This window comes from Apodemus sylvaticus, chromosome 12, assembly GCF_947179515.1.
Source record: "Apodemus sylvaticus chromosome 12, mApoSyl1.1, whole genome shotgun sequence".
In the NCBI taxonomy this organism is placed as follows: domain Eukaryota; kingdom Metazoa; phylum Chordata; class Mammalia; order Rodentia; family Muridae; genus Apodemus; species Apodemus sylvaticus.
Window position 1 is genome coordinate 76,026,084 of NC_067483.1, and position 20,872 is coordinate 76,046,955.

General features: G+C 39.0%; 1 pseudogene; it reads right to left on the reverse strand.

The window, feature by feature from the left end:
- Window positions 1–20,384: 20,384 nt before the first annotated feature.
- Window positions 20,385–20,470, reverse strand: LOC127698035 (uncharacterized; annotated as a pseudogene).
- Window positions 20,471–20,872: the final 402 nt, after the last annotated feature.

Sequence of the window (20,872 nt, forward strand, 5' to 3'; positions counted from 1 at the left end):
CCTACAATGCTGGATCAAGCCTTTCCAGGATTAGGGCCCTCTTCTTCCTTCTTCATGGGAATCATTTGATATGCTAATTGTATCTTCAGTATTCAGAGCTTCAGGGCTAATTAATATCCACTTATCAATGATTGCATTCCATGTGTATTCTTTTGTGATTGCGTTACTTCGCTGAGAATGATATTTTCCGGTTCCATCCATTTGCCTAAAAAATTCATGAATTCATTGTTTTTAATTGCTGAGTAGTACTCCATTGTGTATATATACCACATTTTCTGTATCCATTCCTCCACTGAGGGATATCTGGGTTCTTTCCAGCTTCTGGCTATTATAAATAAGGCTGCTATGAACATAGTGGAGCATGTGTCCTTATTGCATGCTGGGGAATCCTCTGGGTATATGCCCAGGAGTGGTATAGCAGGGTCCTCCGGAAGTGTCAGGTCCAGTTTTCTTAGGAACCGCCAGATTGATTTCCGTAGTGGTTGTACCATCTTAAAAGTCCCACCAGCAGTGAAGGAGTGTTTTTCTTTCTCCACATCCTCTCCAACACCTGCTGTCTCCTGAGTTTTTAACCTTAGCCATTCTGACTGGTGTGAGGTGAAATCTCAGTGTTGTTTTGATTTGCATTTCCCTAATGGCTAATGATGTTGAGCATTTCTTAAGGTGCTTCTTGGCCATCCAAATTTCTTCAGGTGAAAATTCTTTGTTTAGGTCTGTACCCCATTTTTAACAGGGTTATTTGGTTCCCTGGGGTCTAACTTCTTGAGTTCTTTGTATATTTTGGATATGAGCCCTCTATCAGATGTAGGATTGGTGAAGATCTTTTCCCAATTTGTTGGTTGCTGTTTTGTCCTTTTGATGGTGTCCTTTGCCTTACAGAAACTTTGTAATTGTATGATATTTCATTTGTCAATTCTTGATCTTAGAGCATAAGCTATTGGTGTTCTGTTCAGGAACTTTTCCCCTGTGCCTATGTCCTCAAGGATTTTGACCAGTTTCTTTTCTATTAGTTTCAGTGTGACTGGTTTTATGTGGAGGTCCTTGATCCACTTCGAGTTGATCTAAGTACAAGGAGATAAGAATGGATCAATTCACATTCTCCTACATGCTGACCTCAAGTTGAACCATTTGTTGAAAAGGCTATCTTTTTTCCACTGGATGTTTCCAGCTCCTTTGTCGAAGATCAAGTGACCATAGGTGTGTGGATTCATTTCTGGGTCTTCAATTCTATTCCATTGGTCCACTTGCCTGTCACTGTGACAATACCATGCAGTTTTTAACACTATTGCTCTGTAGTATTGCTTGAGGTCTGGGATACTAATTCCCCCAGAAGTTTTTTTACTGTGGAGAATGGTTTTAGCTATCCTGGGTTTGACAGACCTCAACAAATATAAGAAGATCGAAATAATCCTATGCCTCCTATCAGATCACTATGGAGTAAAAGTGGTCTTCAATAGCAACAAAAAGAACAGAAAGTCCACATACACATGCAAACTGAACAATATTCTACTCAATGATACCTTGGTCAAGGAAGAAGTAAAGAAAGAAATCAAAGACTTTTTAGAATTTAATGAAAATGAAGACACAACATACCCAAATCTATGGGACACAATGAAGACGAAAACTCATAGCCCTGAGTGCCTCCAAAAAGAAAATGGAGAGAGCATACACTAGCAGCTTAATGACACACCTGAAAGCCCTGGAGCAAAAAGAAGGGAATTCACCCAGGAGGAGTAGAAGGCAGGAAATCATCAAACTCAGGGCTGAAATCAATCAAGTAGAAACAAAGAGAACCACACAAAGAATCAACGAATCCAGGAGCTGGTGCTTTGAGAAAATCAACAAGATAGATAAACCCTTAGCCAAACTAACCAAAGAGCACAGAGACAGTATCCAGATTAACAAAATTAGAAATAAAAAGGGAGATATAACAACAGAAACTGAGGAAATTCAAAAAATCATCAGATCTTACTACCAAAGCCTATACTCAACACAACTGGAGAATCTGGAGGAAATGGACAATTTCCTAGACAGATACCAAACACCAAAATTAAATCAGGATCAAATAGATCATCTAAACAGGCCCATAAGACCTAATGAAATAAAAGGGGTCATAGAAAGTCTCCCAACCAAAAAAAGCACGGGACTAGATGACTTCAGTGCAGAATTCTATCAGACCTTCAAAGAAGACTTAACACCAATACTCTTCAAACTGTTCCACAAAATAGGAACAGAAGGAACACTACCCAACTCATTCTATGAAACCACAATTACACTGATTCGAAAACCACACAAAGATCCAACAAAGAAAGAGAACTTCAGGCCAATTTCCCTTATGAATATTGATACAAAAACACTCAATAAAATTCTTGCCAACCAAATCCAAGAACACATCAAAATGATCATCCACCACAATCAAGTAGGCTTCATCCCAGTAATGCAGGGATGGTTCAATATAAGGAAAGACATCAATGAAATCCACTACATAAACAAACTCAAAGAAAAAAACCATATGATCATTTCATTAGATGCTGAAAAAGTGTTTGACAAAATTCAGCATCCTTTCATGTTAAAAGTCTTGGAAAGAACAGGAACTCAAGGCCCATACCTAAACATAGTTAAAGCAATATACAGGAAACCGGTAGCCAACATCGAACTAAATGGAGAGACACTTGAAGCAATCCCACTAAAATCAGGGACTAGACAAGGCTGCCCTCTCTCTCCATATCTTTTCAATATAGTACTTGAAGTTCTTGCTAGAGCAATTAGACAACATAAGGAGGTCAAAGGGATACAAATTGGAAAGGAAGAAGTAAAATTATCACTATTTGCAGATGACATGATAGTATACTTAAGTGAACCAAAAACTCCACCAGAGAACTCCTACAGCTGATAACTTCAGCAAAGTGGCAGGTTATAAAATCAACTCAAGCAAATCGGTTGCCTTCCTATACTCAAAGGATAAGCAGGCTGAGAAAGAAGTTAGGGAAATAACAACTTTCACAATAGCCACAAACAATATGAAGTATTTTGGTGTGACTCTAACCAAACAAGTGAAAGATCTATAGACAAGAACTTCAGGTCACTGAAGAAGGAAATTGAAGAAGACCTCAGAAAATGGAAAAATCTTCCATGCTCGTGGATTGGCAAGATTAATATAGTTAAAATGGCCATCTTGCCAAAAGCAATATATAGATTCAATGCAATCCCCATCAAAATCCCAACTCAGTTCTTCAGAGTTAGAAAAACAATTCTCAAATTTATCTGGAATAATAAAACACGAATTCTTATCAGAACCTCACATTCAGTTCAACACCGATTGAATTACTATCATAAAGACTCTGTGAGGGCCACGAATTATGGTACATGTCCATGATTCCCACATGGGAAAGACTGAAGGAGGATCATCACAAATTTGAATCCAACTTTGACTATGTAGTGAGATGAGAGAGAGAGAGAGAGAGAGAGAGAGAGAGAGAGAGAGAGAGAGAAGAGAGAGAGAGTTTCCTAATTTAAAATATTGTTACTTCTTTTGAGATGAACTATCACTAGTAAGCAGTACTCAATAATCTACAAAGGATTAGATTAATATACAAAGGAAAATTTAATTTCAGAAAAGGTTGTGTACATTTTACTTCCATAAAGAAGGACCAGCCTTCAGACTGTCAGTGCAACAAAATTCTTGGTTTATTGGCAGGCAGATCTAGAGACTTTCTCTGCTATCAGCTGAACCAATGTTTACCTCTTAGAGATATAGGACTACATTTTTCTTGGTCATTGCTGTTTTTATAGAGGATCAAACTAGATCATGGTAGAGTACAAAATGATGTCCTGGAAAATGTATGGAGGAAGAAGTACTTCAACTTATACTTGTTGTCCTTGGATTCTAGTAATGTTATTCTCCTGAAGATGACAGGGACAAGGAAGACCCCACATGAAGAAACATGGAACATATTATTTCTGCAGAACTTCCATTTTGTTTAAGGGAAAATAAATTAAGGCCTTATTTCAGATTCATATTGAGTTCTGCACATGTGTATATTGTGAATAGAATAATGGACACGAACTCTGACTTTCTTTTGTTCTGCTATGCTCCTTCATTTCCTGACTCTTGTGCAGTGAGGTTGGATCATGGGACTCCATACTGGACAGGTAGATATGGGTGTTAAGTACAACTTCCATGCATAATTTCTATATGGGTCTCGGTGATTTCTTTCTTTTTGTCTCTGCTACATGTCCATGACTCAGTGTAACATCTCAAATCCCTCCAAGATGATGGAGCCACTAGGAGGGAAATCTATACTGCGCTATCAAATGAAAAAGAAATAACTAATATGATGTGGTAGTTGGCTATTTAGTACCTGACAAGGATAACACTGTGCATTAATTTTTAAAAGAAAGCAGTTAGCTTCGCTTGTGCTAAGGACTTGATGCTTTTAGCTGGGCAGTAAGAGGTCCTGGGTACCAGCTTGTCATCTCCTTCTGTAACCTTTAATAAAGACATCTGATAAGCTCTGTACTACATATGCTGATAGATTCACACTGCATTCAAATAGAAACAAGGATAACCAGAGACAAAATCTACATGTTGGACATCTTCTAGTGTGAACAATGGACGATAGTATCATGTTTGGAAATAAACTTCCCTCAAAGAAAGAAACTACATTTCAACTTGATATTGTAGCCTATCTTGCATAACGATGCTCTATGAAGATTTTTTTTGGCCTATTGCTGTTAAAATACCACTTCTTTATTCTAGGGTGATTTTAGTATGTGTATTCTTACTTTTCTAATACCTTCTGGGTTATTCCTTGGGATTAGGCTCTGGATTGCATGAAAAGAAAGATGACTTAGCACAAGCATCCATTGCTCTCTTCTTCCTAACTTGATAACATTGTAGCATCTGCTTCGAGTTCCCACTGCCTTCACTTCCCCACTGTGATGAACTGGGTTGCTCTTGGTGCCATGAAAGGAACATGCCTTTGTTCACCTATTTATTGTCTCAAAATTACAAATGACAAACTGACACTGAATCTGAAACATCGGTCATCTTTCTTTTGAAACCACGGCTGCAGAAGCAGGATTGATGCTCTCCAACCAAGCTCCTTCAACATCCACCCACACTTACTCTCAGGTGATACAGATGCTGTGCCCTGATTTCATATTTAGCAGTGATGGGTTGGATGAGTATGCTGAACTGCACACTTATGGCTGAGCAGGGCTCCTTACTGTCCTCACTTCACATTGTCCTATAAGACACCCCGTACTTCCCCATTCTACTCTCTGTGGTCATTTTTCTTGTTCATTGCCCTTCTCACCTGCATTTTTCATTCTGTCTCATTTTTCTCCTCTTTTTAGTGTATTGGTAGTTCCTCAGCAGTGGCATATTTGTTGACTTGCCTTTTTGGCTACATCTTCTTTTAATAAGGAAATCTGTCTCTTGGTGTCTCCTTGCCTAGGGGTATGCTTACTTAAAGTGTAAAATGTCAAACTCTACCAAGGCTGACAATAACCCTCTGGGTAAAGAAGAACCAGACTCTGTATCATTAATCACTCAAGAGGTATACAATAAATTCCAGCAATCTCAAAGAAGCTAAGACTGGAATTAACTAGGTTTTGCATTTTTTTTCCATCCTCCTATTTCAAGAGTATAAACCTTCACATCACCAGTTGACATGCCAAAGGTCAACAGAAGTAGTCATAGATCAAAAAGTCCTCTTGTAATACCAGTGCTAGTCCTAGTAGCTGCTGCAGCTTGATTCTATCCACAGAGAATCATCCCAGCTCAGAAGACATGGGAGCATTCCTCAGCAGTGGGTTGAGACTGGCTTCAGCAGCTGGTGTCACAGTCTGTGATGTGGACGAGGGGATATGGGAATAGACAGGTGGCCAAAAACTGACCTTTCTTCCAGCTTGACTAGCAAAGATGGCATTCCCAACTGTCCTGGCTTAATGTCCCTTAAAAACCACAGCAGCATGGCCCTGGAGAGGCTGCAGAGAACTGTGGCTTGCAGTTTAACAGACCTGAAAGCTGGGCCTAATGATACTTTGCAAGGTCATGATCTTTCTGGACTGTTACACAAGCATGAAGAAGTGTGCAGAGGCATTATCTTGGTTTGTGCTACAGAAGAGTGAAAAATGATCATAGATTTATTCCACAATGAAATAATCTGGCTTTCAAATGTTTGTTTCTGGTATATACATACTGGAATTCAAGAGTATTCATTATGTAAATGATGAAAATTATCTACATGATCCCAAAGAAATGTGTGTGTGTGTGTGTGTGTGTGTGTGTGTGTTGGGTTTTTTTTTTTTTTTTTTTTTTTTTTTTTTTTTTTTTTTAATGAGACAGGATTTCTCTGTGAAATCCTGGTCGTCTTGGAACTAACTCTATAGATTAAGCTGACTTCAGACTCTGAGATCTGTCTGCCTCTGTCATCTGAGTGTCGGGATTAAATGTGTGAGTCACCATGCCCACCTGTTTTAAAAAAAGACTTTAATGCTATATTTCTATGATCATTTATCTTATATATAATTTTAATTATCATTATAACATTACTCAGCCTTATTAAAAACAGTTACCAGAGTACAGTTTATTTTAGATCTAGATGTTTTTGAAGATAAAAATTTTGATCTGAAGTACCCTGTATCAGTTCAAGTCTGATGGTATAAACATGATGGGAGCATGATCAAGTCATAAATCGAATTCAGTAGGACTCCTAATTATGGGTCTTACGCATGATGAACATTTTAATAAATAATTTACAAGGCAAGGTAACTTGAACAGCCTGGAAGATCAGTGACTCATCAACTTGTCGTTTATAATCACATGTAAGGTCTGTTATAAATGAAACCATCTATAATTTTTTTTTTTTTACTTTTCCAAATAGTTTAAAATGACAAGCATCACATCTGTGGTCATTCAGTTGGAACTGAAGTTCTTGGATTATGTGAAGTAACACAAATATCCTCTCCCACTATTCTGACCAATTTTAGTCTCACTTTTCTATCTTTAAGTAATCAATTATAATAAAAACCAACCCATCACACCTCTTTGGCTTGAACAATCCTGTGAGCTATAAGACATGTTGGCTTTCTTGAAAAGTTTACTTTTAATATGTGAGAAAAGTGTGAATGCAGATGATTGGCTACAGAACAATTTCCATAGGCCATATCAAAGGCTACTAACAACCTTTGAAATAAGTCAGAAAACTACAATTGTTTCACTCTGAATTAACAATCAACTAAGACGTATATTCAGCAAAACGAGTGAGGCTAGCTCTTTTTTCTAGTCAACCTAGTGGCCCAAGTTTAGTTTAAAAGGGCATTCATTATAGTATTTCCTATCAGGAGAATTTCAGTTATATATAGAATCCAATAAAAGTTCCTATGTGATATCCCCACTTTAGCAATTTATCTATATACCTATGGTTGTGTCTATAGAGCTAAGGGAAGTAGAAAAATCATTGCCACTATTCCAATAAATCAGGTCAAATGATAGCTATCACTGAATTTTGCAGGTATTGTTGATATTGTTATGGTTCAGGTGTGAAATGTTTCACACAGACTTCTGTATTTAAACATGTTGGCCCAGTTGTTTGTACTATTTTGAGAGGGTGTGGCACATTTATAACTATATAGAAGTAGGTGTTTATGAACAGGGCTTGGTCCTTACTGGCTGCAAAGTAGCTTTGCTACATTAACATTGTCTTAGGCAATGGGAACACAACCTTTTCCAAGAAAAACTCCTCACATCTGCCCTGCCACAACTGTCAAAGCAATCAAGTCCCTCGGCTCTGGAATCATCTGGACTCATGCCATGGGGATTGAAAGATAACTTTAAAATTCTCTAGTGTTTTAAGGAAGAAATATATTTATCTTGGCTCATGTTTTCAGAGGGTTCAGTTCATGCTTATTTCAACATACATGGTAGTTGGAACTTGTGTGGGAGGAGGTCTTTTATCTCAGACAACAGGAAGCAGAGCAATATTTTCTTCTGTGATCTTCTGTTTGGGGTGTTTTGAAGCAGGATCTTACTATACAGCCCTAGCTGGGACTGGAATTCTTTATGTAGATGAGGCTAGCCTTAAACTCACAGGATCTACATGCCTATGAAGACACACAAAGTAATCCTCACAAAGCACTTACTGTGTGCTCTGAAAAATACCTGTGATGATAATGATAGTAATTTTCTGTCTCTAATATTTAAGGAAAGAATTGGGAAATGATATAAAAATACAATCAGTGCCCTGATTGGAGACATATCTTCCTTCTGGGCCTGAAACTTTACCTGAGGCAAATTTGGTGCTCATAAACCCCTCCCACACTCAGAGACAGTCTTACTTGAGGAGATCCAGCATAACCAGGCTCACAAGATGGACAGGCTCCAGTCAGAGATAGCAAGTCCACATAACACCAGAGATAACCAGATAGCAAGAGGCAAGTGGAAGATCATAAGAAAGAGAAACCAGTGCCACTGGTTTCTTGCTCTCTCACCAGAGCAAGCCCTGGATACACTAACATACCTGACAAGCAAGATTCTGAGCTAACATCCTATCTTATGAAGATGATAGAGGAACGTAAAGAGGACATAAAAACAAACAAACAAACAAACAAACAAAAAACTCCCTTAAAGAAATACAGGAGAATAAGGGTAAGTAAGTAGAAGCCCTTAAAGAGGAAACCCATAAATATCTTAAAGAAATATAAAACACAATTAAACAGGTGAAAAAACTGAATAAAATCATCTAGGATCTAATAAAGGAAATAGAAACAATAAAGAAATCACAAAGAGAGGCAACCCTGGAGATGGAAAACCTAGGAAAGAGATCAGGAGTTATAGATTCAAGCATCACCAACAGAATACAAGAGATAGAAGAAAGAATCTCAGGCATAGAAGATGCCATAGAAGATATTGACACTCAGGGTTGTTTTGATTTGCATTTCCTTAATGACTAATGATGTTGAGCACTTCTTAAGTTGCCTCTCGGCCATCTGAATTTCTTCAGGTGAAAATTCTTTGTTTAGATCTGTACCCCATTTTTTAATAGGGTTATTTGGTTCCCTGGAGTCTAACTTCTTTTTTTTTTCTTTTTTTTTTAATTCGATATATTTTTATTTACATTTCAAATTATTTCCCCTTTCTAGCCCCCCACTCCCCGAAAGTCCCGCAAGCCCCCTTCTCTCCCCCTGTCCTCCCACCCACCCCTTCCCACTTCCCCGTTCTGGTTTTGCCGAATACTGCTCCACTGAGTCTTTCCAGAACAGGGGGACACTCTTCCTTTCTTCTTGTACCTCACTTGATGGGGTCTAACTTCTTGAGTTCTTTGTATATATTGGATATTAGCCCTCTATCACATGTAGGGTTGGTGAATATCCTTTCCCAATTTGATGGTTGCCGTTTTGTCCTTTTAACAGTGTCCTTTGCCTTACAGAAACTTTGTAATTTTATGAGGTCCCACCTGAGATTTCACCTTACTCCAGTAAGAATGGCTAAGGTCAAAAACTCAGGAGACAGCAGGTGTTGGTGAGGATGTGGAGAAAGAGGAACACTCCTCCACTGCCGGTGGGGCTGTAAGATGGTACAACCACTTTGGAAATCAGTCTGGTAGTTCCTCAGAAAACTGGACATGACACTTCCGGAGAACCCTGCTATACCTCTCCTGGGCATATACCCAAAGGATTCCCTGGCATGCAATAAAGACACATGCTCCATTATGTTCATAGCAGCCTTATTTATAATAGCCAGAAGCTGGAAAGAACATAACACACACACATACACATATATACTCATACATACTCATATATTATATATGTGTGCAATATATATTCATATGTATTTGGATTATACATACCATCATAATTACATATACATTTGTAAGCTTTTTACAGTAAGGGTGAGTTGTAATATATCTAAGGCTGAAGCCAGATCATGGTATGGTTGGTGAACCAGAATTGTATAGCTCGCATTTCTCTGGTTCTTATTTGGTACAATTTAAAAATGGAACCCTTAACAACAAAGGTTTCTCTTTTTACTTTCCTTCCTTCCTTCCTTCCTTTCTTCCTTTTTTTTTTAGATGAGAGCCTCAGACATGAAATGATCTCTTGATCATCTCCATAAGTTACATTTTTGGTGCTGATATTGTCAACAGCTAGGAAGTGTCACAATACTTTTCGGGTGGTAGAATATTACAAGATCAGGGCCATGTAAGACATAGAAAGAAAGCTGAAAGGGATCAACTTATTTATTAATTCTACTTAAGGATCATAATATTCATAAAGACTTCTTAAATAATGAGGAAATTGAATGCAAAACTTCAAACAAGTACTCCTCATATGGTAAGATATAATTGGTAAATCCCCACTCTTTTGATAAATGTACTGGGGACATTCTCTAATGGACACTAAGGATAAACCAAATGAGATTACCTTTTTCCTAAAAGAATTTAGAGGCTTGGTTGCAGAGGAAGGAAACCTGATTACCACATACATTGTTAGCAGCCAAAATACAAAACCACCTAAGTTGTATTTTAAAATATGACAGATTTTGCTGTCGAAAGAGTAAGCTTTCAAGGTACAATGGGAAGCAATAAGGACTGTTTTGGTATACATTGCTCCCAATTAGGTTGCAGGAAAAACTGTGTGTATGTGTGACTGCATATATATATAATGTATATATAATATATTTATTATATAATACATAGTATATAATATATTATATATAATGTATATATAATGCATTATATATATATATATATATATATATATATATATATTCTGAGGACAAAAGTTACTACTCTAGGGACATCCAAAGTTTTCAAAACTTATGTAAATATCCTTTAGGAAAGGCAAATTCAATGAAAATAATACTGACACATATTGAGTACCCCAACCCATTAAGTAAGTCCCTGTGTCCACTTCACTAGATTTTGATCTATCCCTATCCAAAAGCATATGGGTAAGAAACAATAGAATCACATGTTCAGCTAGAGGATTCTAGTGTTGCTGAGTTTTCAAATACTCATGCATTGCTGTTGATCACTAGCCAACTGCTCCAAATACTTACCTCCTGTCCTGTTTTCCTTGACTGGTGCTCCTCAAATGTCAAGTAAACTTCCTACAATTTCAAATTATATAATATCTCCAAGGAATAAATGTGTGTGTGTGTGTGTGTGTGTGCATAATGCATATGTGTGGGGATGTTTTTCCTGGCAAACACATGTCAGGATCTGTTTAAGCCCTTTGCTTTGTGCTCAAATGTCACCCTGCCAGAATTCATTACATCTTGTTTATTAATTAATTAAAATATATTTATACAGAACAGGCTTTATGAAATGGAGTAAAAAAATAACGTTATGAGAAGCATCCTCCAGACAGTACGGCTTGTCTCGAATGGAAAGCAGAGGCACAACTCCAGCATTCTCTGCCAATACCACTGTAAGACTCAGACTCTAGGATCACTCAGCAATTAAGGATGAAAAAAAATTAAAGAAATTACTGTAGATCTGGGGCTGGTAATGAGATAAATGTTTCATTTCTAGACAAGTGTAAACTCTTAAATATCGGTCAAATGGTTTGATAAGCAAAAACACCTCCCTAAGTAACACACCCATACTTTCTCCCTGACCCCAAACAAAGACATTGAAGGGCCAAATAGACAAGTAAGGGGGAGGCTAAGAAGGCTCTGAAAGAGCAATGGATGCTTGCTTGTCTTCTACTGGCACCCGTGTCTAGGCTGGATGCCTCTGTGACCTTTTTGTCACGTCTTTTCCCCCAAGCCAGTGGCACCAGATAATTGTCCATATCCTCCTTTTATAGTTTTGATATAAATATTCCAAAAGGTCCATGTGCTAAAGGCTTGGTTCTAAGGCTATTGGAGAGTAGTGGGACCTTTAGGATATAAAACCTGGTAGAAGGAAGTAAAGTCACCGTGGGTATGTCTTCAAAGGTAATATTGAGTTGTGGTATACTTCATTTCTCCATTTTTTTTTCTGGGCCACTATGAAACAAAGTGACCAGCCTCCTTATACTGCTTGCTCCCTGATGTTGTGCTGGGAGGCCACAGGCCCAAAACAACAGAGCCAAGCAACCATCCACTGAACCCTCTGAAATGTAGTCAAAATAAATCTAGTTTCTTGTTCATCTCTTTACTTGAAGTATGTGTAAGAGCAAAAGAAGAGCTAAACAATACACACCCTACCCTAAATTTCTTTCCTTGGCCAAATGGAGTAAAATAGACCATCCCAGTCCCCCAGAGTCATTCTTTCAGTGGAACAGCATGGGAGAAACTCATCTGAATAGGAGTCAAGAATAAACATGACAAAATGTGTTTTCAGGATAGAAGCTCTGCTTGATGATACAGGCCTATAATCCCAGCTACCTGGGAGGCTGAGGCCAGGCCTTTGGAGTTCAAGGCCAAGGTGTGCTTGCAGGGTGAGTCAAAAGTCAGTTTTTTGGTAATTTGATGAGACTCTGAAAAGCAAGGCTAAAATAATGACTTGGGACGCATTCAGTGTCTGCAGAGCCATTGCTTGCAAGCTCTGGGTTTCAATATCATTAGGAAAAAGCAGCAGCAGCAAAACAAGTTAGCTCCTCAAAGTTATGTGCCTGGAATTTGGCAGGGAAAATACAAAGGCTTATACTGACAGATCCAGGTCTTGGCTGCAGAAGTAACAAAGATAGCTATCATTTGTGCAACTGATCACATTACCTTGAAGACATATCAGGTGTCTCTCATAGAGTTTTCTAGGCAAGGAATGAATGAAGCATGTGTGTAGTTACTTGTATACATTGCATATACGCATATATGTATATATGTTCATATATCCATTACAACACACATATGTTCATATATATGTATATATATGTATATATATGTATATATATGTATATATATATATTTCTATGAGTAATTCTTAGAAAGCAGTAATACATAATTAGAAAAAAGGGCCAGAAAGATGTCTCAGTAAATAACTATGCTTGCTCTCAAATGCGAGGACCTGAATTTATTTAACATGTGTATGCTCGTGAACATGCATGTTAAATCAATTAATTGATAAATACATGCAATAAGAGTAAATTTCAAAATTAGAAAATGACAATTTCTCCAACCCACCTCAAATAACACTATACAATCACACAAAAACAAGAACATTACATAAAAAAAATAGCCCATGACAAGGAATAAAGAGACAGCGCCCGAGGCCAGGATGGCTGGCTTACCCTTGTCTTCCATCAAGGACTGAAGAAACAAAGCTCTTGTGGCTAACAGAGTGTTGGCAATGTATAGTTGTGGAGCTTCTGCTGAATGAGGTATCTAAACAAAAATCAGAGCAAGAAGTTATTTCTGGACAGTACTCAAGCAAAACAACAACAACAACAACAACAACAACAAAAACTTATTTATACTGACCTTAGTACTTACATGGAACTGAATGAGCGAACTACAACTGGGTTTAAGTTTTTCTTTAAAACTGGCTTCCCAGGAACATGTCTGCTCTATAGTACGAGGCACAGCTGTTTGTGATAAGTTGCCTGTTGTCTGTTTAATGGCGTCAGTAGCCTTTTCAAGTTGTGATTGTTGGCTGTTCATTTCCAGCTTGTGGGCTGTTCATAACCGATAATTAATCTTTTTTAAAAAGTACAAAGTAGTTGTTCAGGAACCAAACTGCTTGGGTGACAGCTCTCAAATGGATGATTTTTCCCCTTTCCTTAATATCTTTAGAACTCTCAAACTAAACACAGAAATAAATGTTAGTCTATTTGAATCATGCAGTTCTATATTCTAAAAGGTAGACATACAGACTGAGTCTGCGATTCCTCTGGGAATGGTGAGCACATCTGCCTTCTATTAGTAAAACTTGCTGAAGTTTAAGTGTGGTGAGGGGGTCATCTGACCTCATGCCTCATTTAATAGGTCAGGGAGCAGGCTCACAGAAGTGCAGCCAGCCACCCCAGCTAATGAGAAAAGATCCTGGGTCCGCACTCCCGGCCCGACCTTTGCTTCAGAGCTGAACTACTTTTATGACAAGTGACCTCGCAGAGATGCCAGAAAAATGAAAGTTTCCAGAAACCACCAAGAAATAGCCTCATGTACTTTCAGATGAGATTTCTGAATATTTCTCAGGACATTAAGCTAAGTGTTTGATTTGGAAGTATAGGTAAAATCATAAGTAGGTAGAGAAATACCCACTGCTGTACATTAACCTCTAGATGTCCCCTGTGCAATGGGGAGTTTACATTTTCTGCAACCAAACTTTAAAATAAAATGGTGGCATGAAGTAGCATATGTTACACGTAATATGAGAGACATTTGATTTACTTGAGAGTACTCTTTCTTTTGTTTAGTTCCAAATCTGTACCTTCAGATTGGTATAGACATTCCAGGCAGGAGTTTGCTGCTATGTTATGTTTCCTTCGTTCTGTACTTTACGTGCTATGTACTTTACGTCTTAGATTCTGCTGTTTTAGTGGGGCATGGTATAAGTGATAAAAGACTATTTGACCCATGTAGTTTCACGTAAGCAGGAAGAAACCTTCGTTGTGTCAAACCACTCAGGAGTTCAGACGTGCAGTCTCGTCAAAAGGGAAGTTTGCGATAGCTACTTATTATAATTATCACCATAACTTCCCTATGTCTTTTTTCCTTTTATTTTTTGAGTTTAGTTAGAGACCCAGGAGTAGAATCTAGTGAGCCCAGAATTTAAATCTTTCTTCTATCTGAAGGGAAACCACGCTAGTTTAAAATTCATTGGGTGTTGTGAATTTTATATTTTGTCAAAGGAGCAGGAGCTTAATTACAATGAAAAAAAATCTCTCTTACAATGATTATTCTTTGCTTATTGTTAAAGGGAAAATTGGCCACATTTTTTCATTAGTTTGTACCCACATGTCTCAGGGGAATGCAGACCAGCCTTCTGCCACTTTCCTATTGCAGGGAAGTTTCCTACTTCTCAGGGCAATGTTATTCTGTCCTTTATCATCATAACAATGGCAACAAAACAAGTATCACATTGTAGACTAAGCCTGGCTTTTCCGCCTTTATTCTTGTCCTTGCCATTTCCTGCTGATGGAGACCCAGCTTTGCATGTGGCCATCTAAGCTTCAGACTGCCTTTTGAGAGGCAGTTAAACTACATTGTCTGGGCTCTCTTGTAGCTAAATGTGATTTTTGTGAAAGAAGTTATGTGTTCTGCACTCTGCACATGTTTTTCAAAGGAAATTACTAGTCCAGACTTGGAAAGACAAAATCATTGATTCTCATATCCCTGTAATGCAGAATAATGTGTGCAGTGTGTGTGTGTATGTGCGCGCGCGCGCGCGTGCACACCACATACATACTTGCGTGTCTGTCTGTCTGTCTGTCTGTTTCTGTGTAAGTGGAAAGAAGAGGGAAAAATGCAGTAGGAAATGAGGAACAAAGAATTGTGGGTCGAGAAGAGCAAGACCATAGAGCCTTCTCCTACTTATAGATGGAATCTAGATGTTTAATGATAATGGCTTTAAAGCAGATGGGGTACTATTTTGGGGAAGCAACCAGACGGGTGAGAATGGCTAAAAAGACAAAGGGCAGTGACGGGGCAGATATGAGCAGAACACAATAATGTGCATGTATGAAATCCATTATTTTGTGTGCTTATTTGAAATTGATAAAAATTACTATACAATAGCAAAAATTGAATTACTTCCTCTTCACTTCCTCTCCCCTTTTCTATTTTCTTAGGTGTTATGCCGAAGGGCCAATCTTGTTAGTTTCCATTTTAGATTTACTTATTTTTATTTTAGATGTGTGGGTATGTTTCCTGCATGTATGTCTGTGTTTTACATGTGTGCTTGCAAAGGCCAGAAAAGGAAATTGGATCCTCTGTAACTGGAGTTGCAGATGGTTGTGAGTTGCCATTTGGGTGCTGGGAATTGAAACCCCATCCTCTCAAAGAGCAAAAAGTTCTTTTAATCACTGAGCCACTTCTCTAACTCAGCAAAGGCCAATGATAATTATGTAAATCGTCACTATCTGAAAGCAGTACTACACAGATGGTACTACATACAGCTTGGGGATATGGATTCTGAGTCAGAATTCTGCTGTGGACTTCGTTCTGGTTTTGACATGGTCCCTGCTGATGCTGATGTTGCAGATCTAGGACATATTTAGCATAAGGGCAAAGGAACTATGATCCCTGGATGTCTCTAGGAGCAGAACTCCATCACTAACCTTGGATCATCCCTCTCTATAGTCTTTAGCTGTTTGTGTGTTTGAGACTCTTTGTAGGTTGGGCTGGCCTTGAACTTGGGGATCTCCTTGCTTCTACCTCCTGCGTACTGGGATTAAAAGCAGGCACTGAGTGTTAGTGTTTGTGAAATTGAATGTCTTTGTCATCAAATGAAACATGTATAGACAAATGCAGCACTGTTAAATCAGCACATTTAAGTCTAAGGTGCTGTATTTCCGAGCCAACCCACTTTTGCTAGTGCTCTTGTTTGTAGATGCTTGGGCCAGAGTTGACCATCTCTACTTCCTAAGTCAGGAAGAATCCTGATTTACTGCTCATGGAAAGGAGGGATAATAGATATCATTCTTTCTTTTTGCCATTTGTTCTCAACCCAGATGAAAGGATGAAATACACTGATACTCCAAAGTTCCAAAGTAAGATACTAGCATGCCCACTACAGAGAGAGAGAGAGAGAGAGAGAGAGAGAGAGAGAGAGAGAGAGAGAGAGAGAGAGAGAGAGAGAGAGAGAGAATGTGAGAATGTTTAGTTTGGCAGGGGAAGAACCCTGTCTGCTTCCTGTCTCTTTGGTCTTGGGGCTCCATCACCAATCAGAGCTGTGAGTTGTCAGTAAAGGGAAAGTATAGGGAACCCACTGCACACATCCTGCTTCTGTTTCATCCTGCTAGAGTCTCACTATGGGAGCAAAGCCAAACGACACATGGCGTGGTGTTTGTGTTTGTCAAGTTGTGGGTGGGGAGAATAATAGCAGGATTAAGACAGCCTCTGAACAGGAATTAAAGGTGGATTAAAAGTGAAACTTCTGAAAGAGCCCATCACCGGTCCCTCTTCAGGGCAGGCAGTTCAGCAAGAATATATACACAGACAGTCCAAGTTAGTGTCTGTAGATGGCAAACTATAGACCAGCCCTGTCTACTCCAGGGCTGCTTCCTGTGGTATTCAGTTTCCTCCAGTGGGAATCACACTTTTCTTGGAAGGCTCTTTCCTTGTCTTGCTGTTCTTTTTCTTTTCAAGGGACAGGTAGAGGTAGAGGATACTCCATTTGAATCCAAAAGAATCATTGTGACTTCCTTCCTTCAAAACTCCATGCACCCATGTGAAGTTGACAAACTCAAATGAAGCCACTAGTAGGTATCCATTAAGCTCCGCATCAGTCTTCCCAGGGAGGATTCATACTTTAATATACAGAGGAATTTTAGAATTCTGACAGGATTTGAGAGAAATTTTTTTTAAACATGGCAAAAATCTCCCAGAAACTTGATCTTATAAAATTATAAAAATAAGTGACTGGATGGTGCCCCATCATAGGGAAGGTAGAAACTGGAGGATCAGGAGATCAAGACCAGGCTTTGCTCCTTAGCAAGTTCAAAGCCAGCTAGAACTATATGAGCCCCACTCCCCGCCCCTGGCTTCCAAAAATTAAACAAATAAAAATAGATAGTAGTTGAACCTCACTTTTCTTCAGAGAGAGAGAGAGAGAGAGAGAGAGAGAGACAGAGACAGAGACAGAGAGAGACAGAGAGACTTAAATCTGGTACTATTGTCAAGTGTCTGCCTTTTTTTTTTTTAATTCACATAGATAACAAGATAAGCTTCATTAAGAGGCACTTATCACTATAAATTCACTTTTGAAAACCTGGAGAAAGCAAAGGTCTTTTGACTGTCGCTATGTCATGGGAAGATAAGGAAGCACATTTATCACCCCTAAAGTGAAATCTGTGCTCTTAGTAGGGAAGGGGCCCCATGGCATCCTTGTTATTGACTCCTGATGCCAACCTGGTGACCATTAACTATGCACAGTAATATTATTTGTTTACTTAGTTAATGTTAATATGTGCATGTTTATAATTTGCTTATTGGTAACTAACTGAACAACTTCACCATAGCTAAAAAAAAAAAAAAAATGCTTTCAGTCTCGTTTAGGTGATAAACACATAAAATCCGTACAATTCACCCAGTTACAGCAGGGAATTTTGCTGTTACCAAATATATACCTTGTTGATGAAAACACAGAAGTGAATAAGAACAGTCAAATTCTTAAACCCCCTCTCCTTCCCCTTTTCTTGAATGAATGAAGGTTCCATATCCTCTGTCCCTAATGTGCTTGCAATGTATGGCATGTGTTCCCATGTGTGGAGAAAGGCAGGCAAGCCAATGAATAATTAATTAAAGGACTGGATAAGACCATAGCCAGGGTGTGAGAACACAGAAGCAGCAGGGTGCTTGATTCTGCCTGGAAACATGAGGCGAGTGTTCACAGACGATGCCCTATTGGGTTTGAAGAAATGGGTGAGAGACTTAATACATAAAACATGTCCTATTTGTTTGTAATTAGCATCAGTCCCATCTAGACACTGTACAAATAGACACTTTTAGGGACCACGAAGATGAGTGCATTGAAATCTGCAGTTGAAACCTTCTCAGGTGAATTCTGTCTACATGAAGGATCATGGCGAAGTCAATGCTTCTTTCTGTGTCTAGATATTATAACCAGTCAAGAGTTTTGAAAAAAAAAACCATTAGTGTCCAAAATTTCTATTTTTAGAATTCCCATAAGTTGCCCTAAGTATCCAAGAGTCAATGTGTATAGTTTAGCTACAGGCATTTGTTTGATTGTTCTGGAATTTACGCTCCCGGGGTCACAGAGTGATAAAACGGACCAAGCAGACACAGCGAGGCAGCATTCCAAGATTCCGAGAGAATCTTTCAACTTTCCAACCCATAAATCTCAAAGTTATGGAAATTGTTATGACTGTCTGCTGGTGCCTGGGTCTCAAGCAAGCATCCATGGAGGAAAGTTTAGCATGCCTAGAGACTCAGGAATGTATGGAATTGGAAGGTCTCAGAGTTCCAGGCTATATAAGTAGGACATGGGCTCAAGGAGGAGTATTTTTTTGGAAAACCTTGTTGATGGTCTAGTGAGCAAAGGATTATTGGTAATATAGGGATAGGTCTTAGATATGGCCAAGATGAGTCTCCTTAATTTTCACAACTTCTTTATGGTTTTTATCTAGTTCTACCACCTGTCTGCCCCCGTTCTAGTTGGAGAGAGAGAGAGAATTTAAACCCCAGAATCCATCACTGATGAATATTACGGGTCCCATGGCATTCTCACTAGGTCCACTGCAATATTTGGGCTAAGTTCCAATCAGAAAATTACTTTCTATTGACTGTAAATTTCACACCTCCAACATGAAGCCTTCCCATAACACACACTCTCTAAATTGGCTTCAGGTCCTGCCTGGAGACCGAGCATGACACATACCCTCAAATGGACTTCAAATTGAGCCACAGCCTTGGCTAAACATATTTTAATGGCAACACATACCATTCAGGTCACCGAAAGACTATTTCCCTCTTCATATGATACATGTGTTGCTGGCATAAAATTATATGACTTACGTCCCCTTTCAGCAGCGGAAGGGTCGAGAAATCTTTTTCACTTTCAGCCTGAAATTACTCGGTGGTATAAATTATTACTCACAGTTCAACACTTGCTGTGTTCAGCCCAGAGGTGGCTGCCTTCTCAAAGGCTCTGTGATTTATTGGTGCAGGCAGAAGGGCTAGAGTGCCTCTGAGCAGACATGTGCCTGCTCGCTGTTCCTCCTGTCAAATGTGTCAGAGGGCTGAAGACATGACCCTTAGACAATCAGGGGAGAAGCCTTTGAAATGGAGATGCAGAATAACTGGGGTGTATGTGTGTATTGGGCAGCTACTAGGGAACTATCTTCTCTGCTTGGCTGGACCTTGATCCTTGATTTAGTTCTTCAAGAGTGAAGTCAATCAGAATCCAGGGAGATCTAGGTATCTGAATTCTAGAGTTGGCTCTGGCTTTTGGTACCTTTTCCTTAGAGTTTTTTCCCCATCTTTATGTGTGTGTGTGATGTGCTTCTTTATATGCACTTTTTTTTGTGGTTTTTATTTTTTTTATTCGATATAATTTATTTACATTTCAAATGATTTCCCCTTTTCTAGCCCCCCACTCCCCGAAAGTCCCGTAAGCCCCCTTCTCTTCCCCTGTCCTCCCACCCACCCCTTCCCACTTCCCCGTTCTGGTTTTGCCGAATACTGTTTCACTGACTCTTTTCAGAACCAGGGGCCACTCCTCCTTTCTTCTTGTACCTCATTTGATGTGTGGATTATGTTTTGGGTATTCCAGAAAAATATGGAACGCTTCACGAATTTGCGTGTCATCCTTGCGCAGGGGCTATCCAATTTTAGTATATGTGCTGCCGAATCGAGCACCTTTATATGCACTTTTATACATATGTACATATGCATGTGTATGTAGGTACAAGGTTAATGTTGGGAATCATTTCTTCATCACCCTACTCTATTTGCTTGTTTGTTTAAGCAAGATCTCTCAGTCAAACCCATAGTTCATCAATAGAGCTAGTCAGTTGGCTAAGCTACCTTGAACTGGGGAATCCTTTATCTTCACCTTGGAGGTTGACATTACAGCCAAGCTGCCATGCCCTTCAGCATTTACACAGGCTCTGTGGGTCTTCCTGCTTTTGTGAAAAGCACTTTAACTGCTGAGACATCTCCCCAGGCATCGCTTTGGTAATTACCTTTTGTAATTAGCAATACCCTGCAACATCCACTAGACATCATAGGGATGATATGCTTCCCATTTAATTTGCAAGG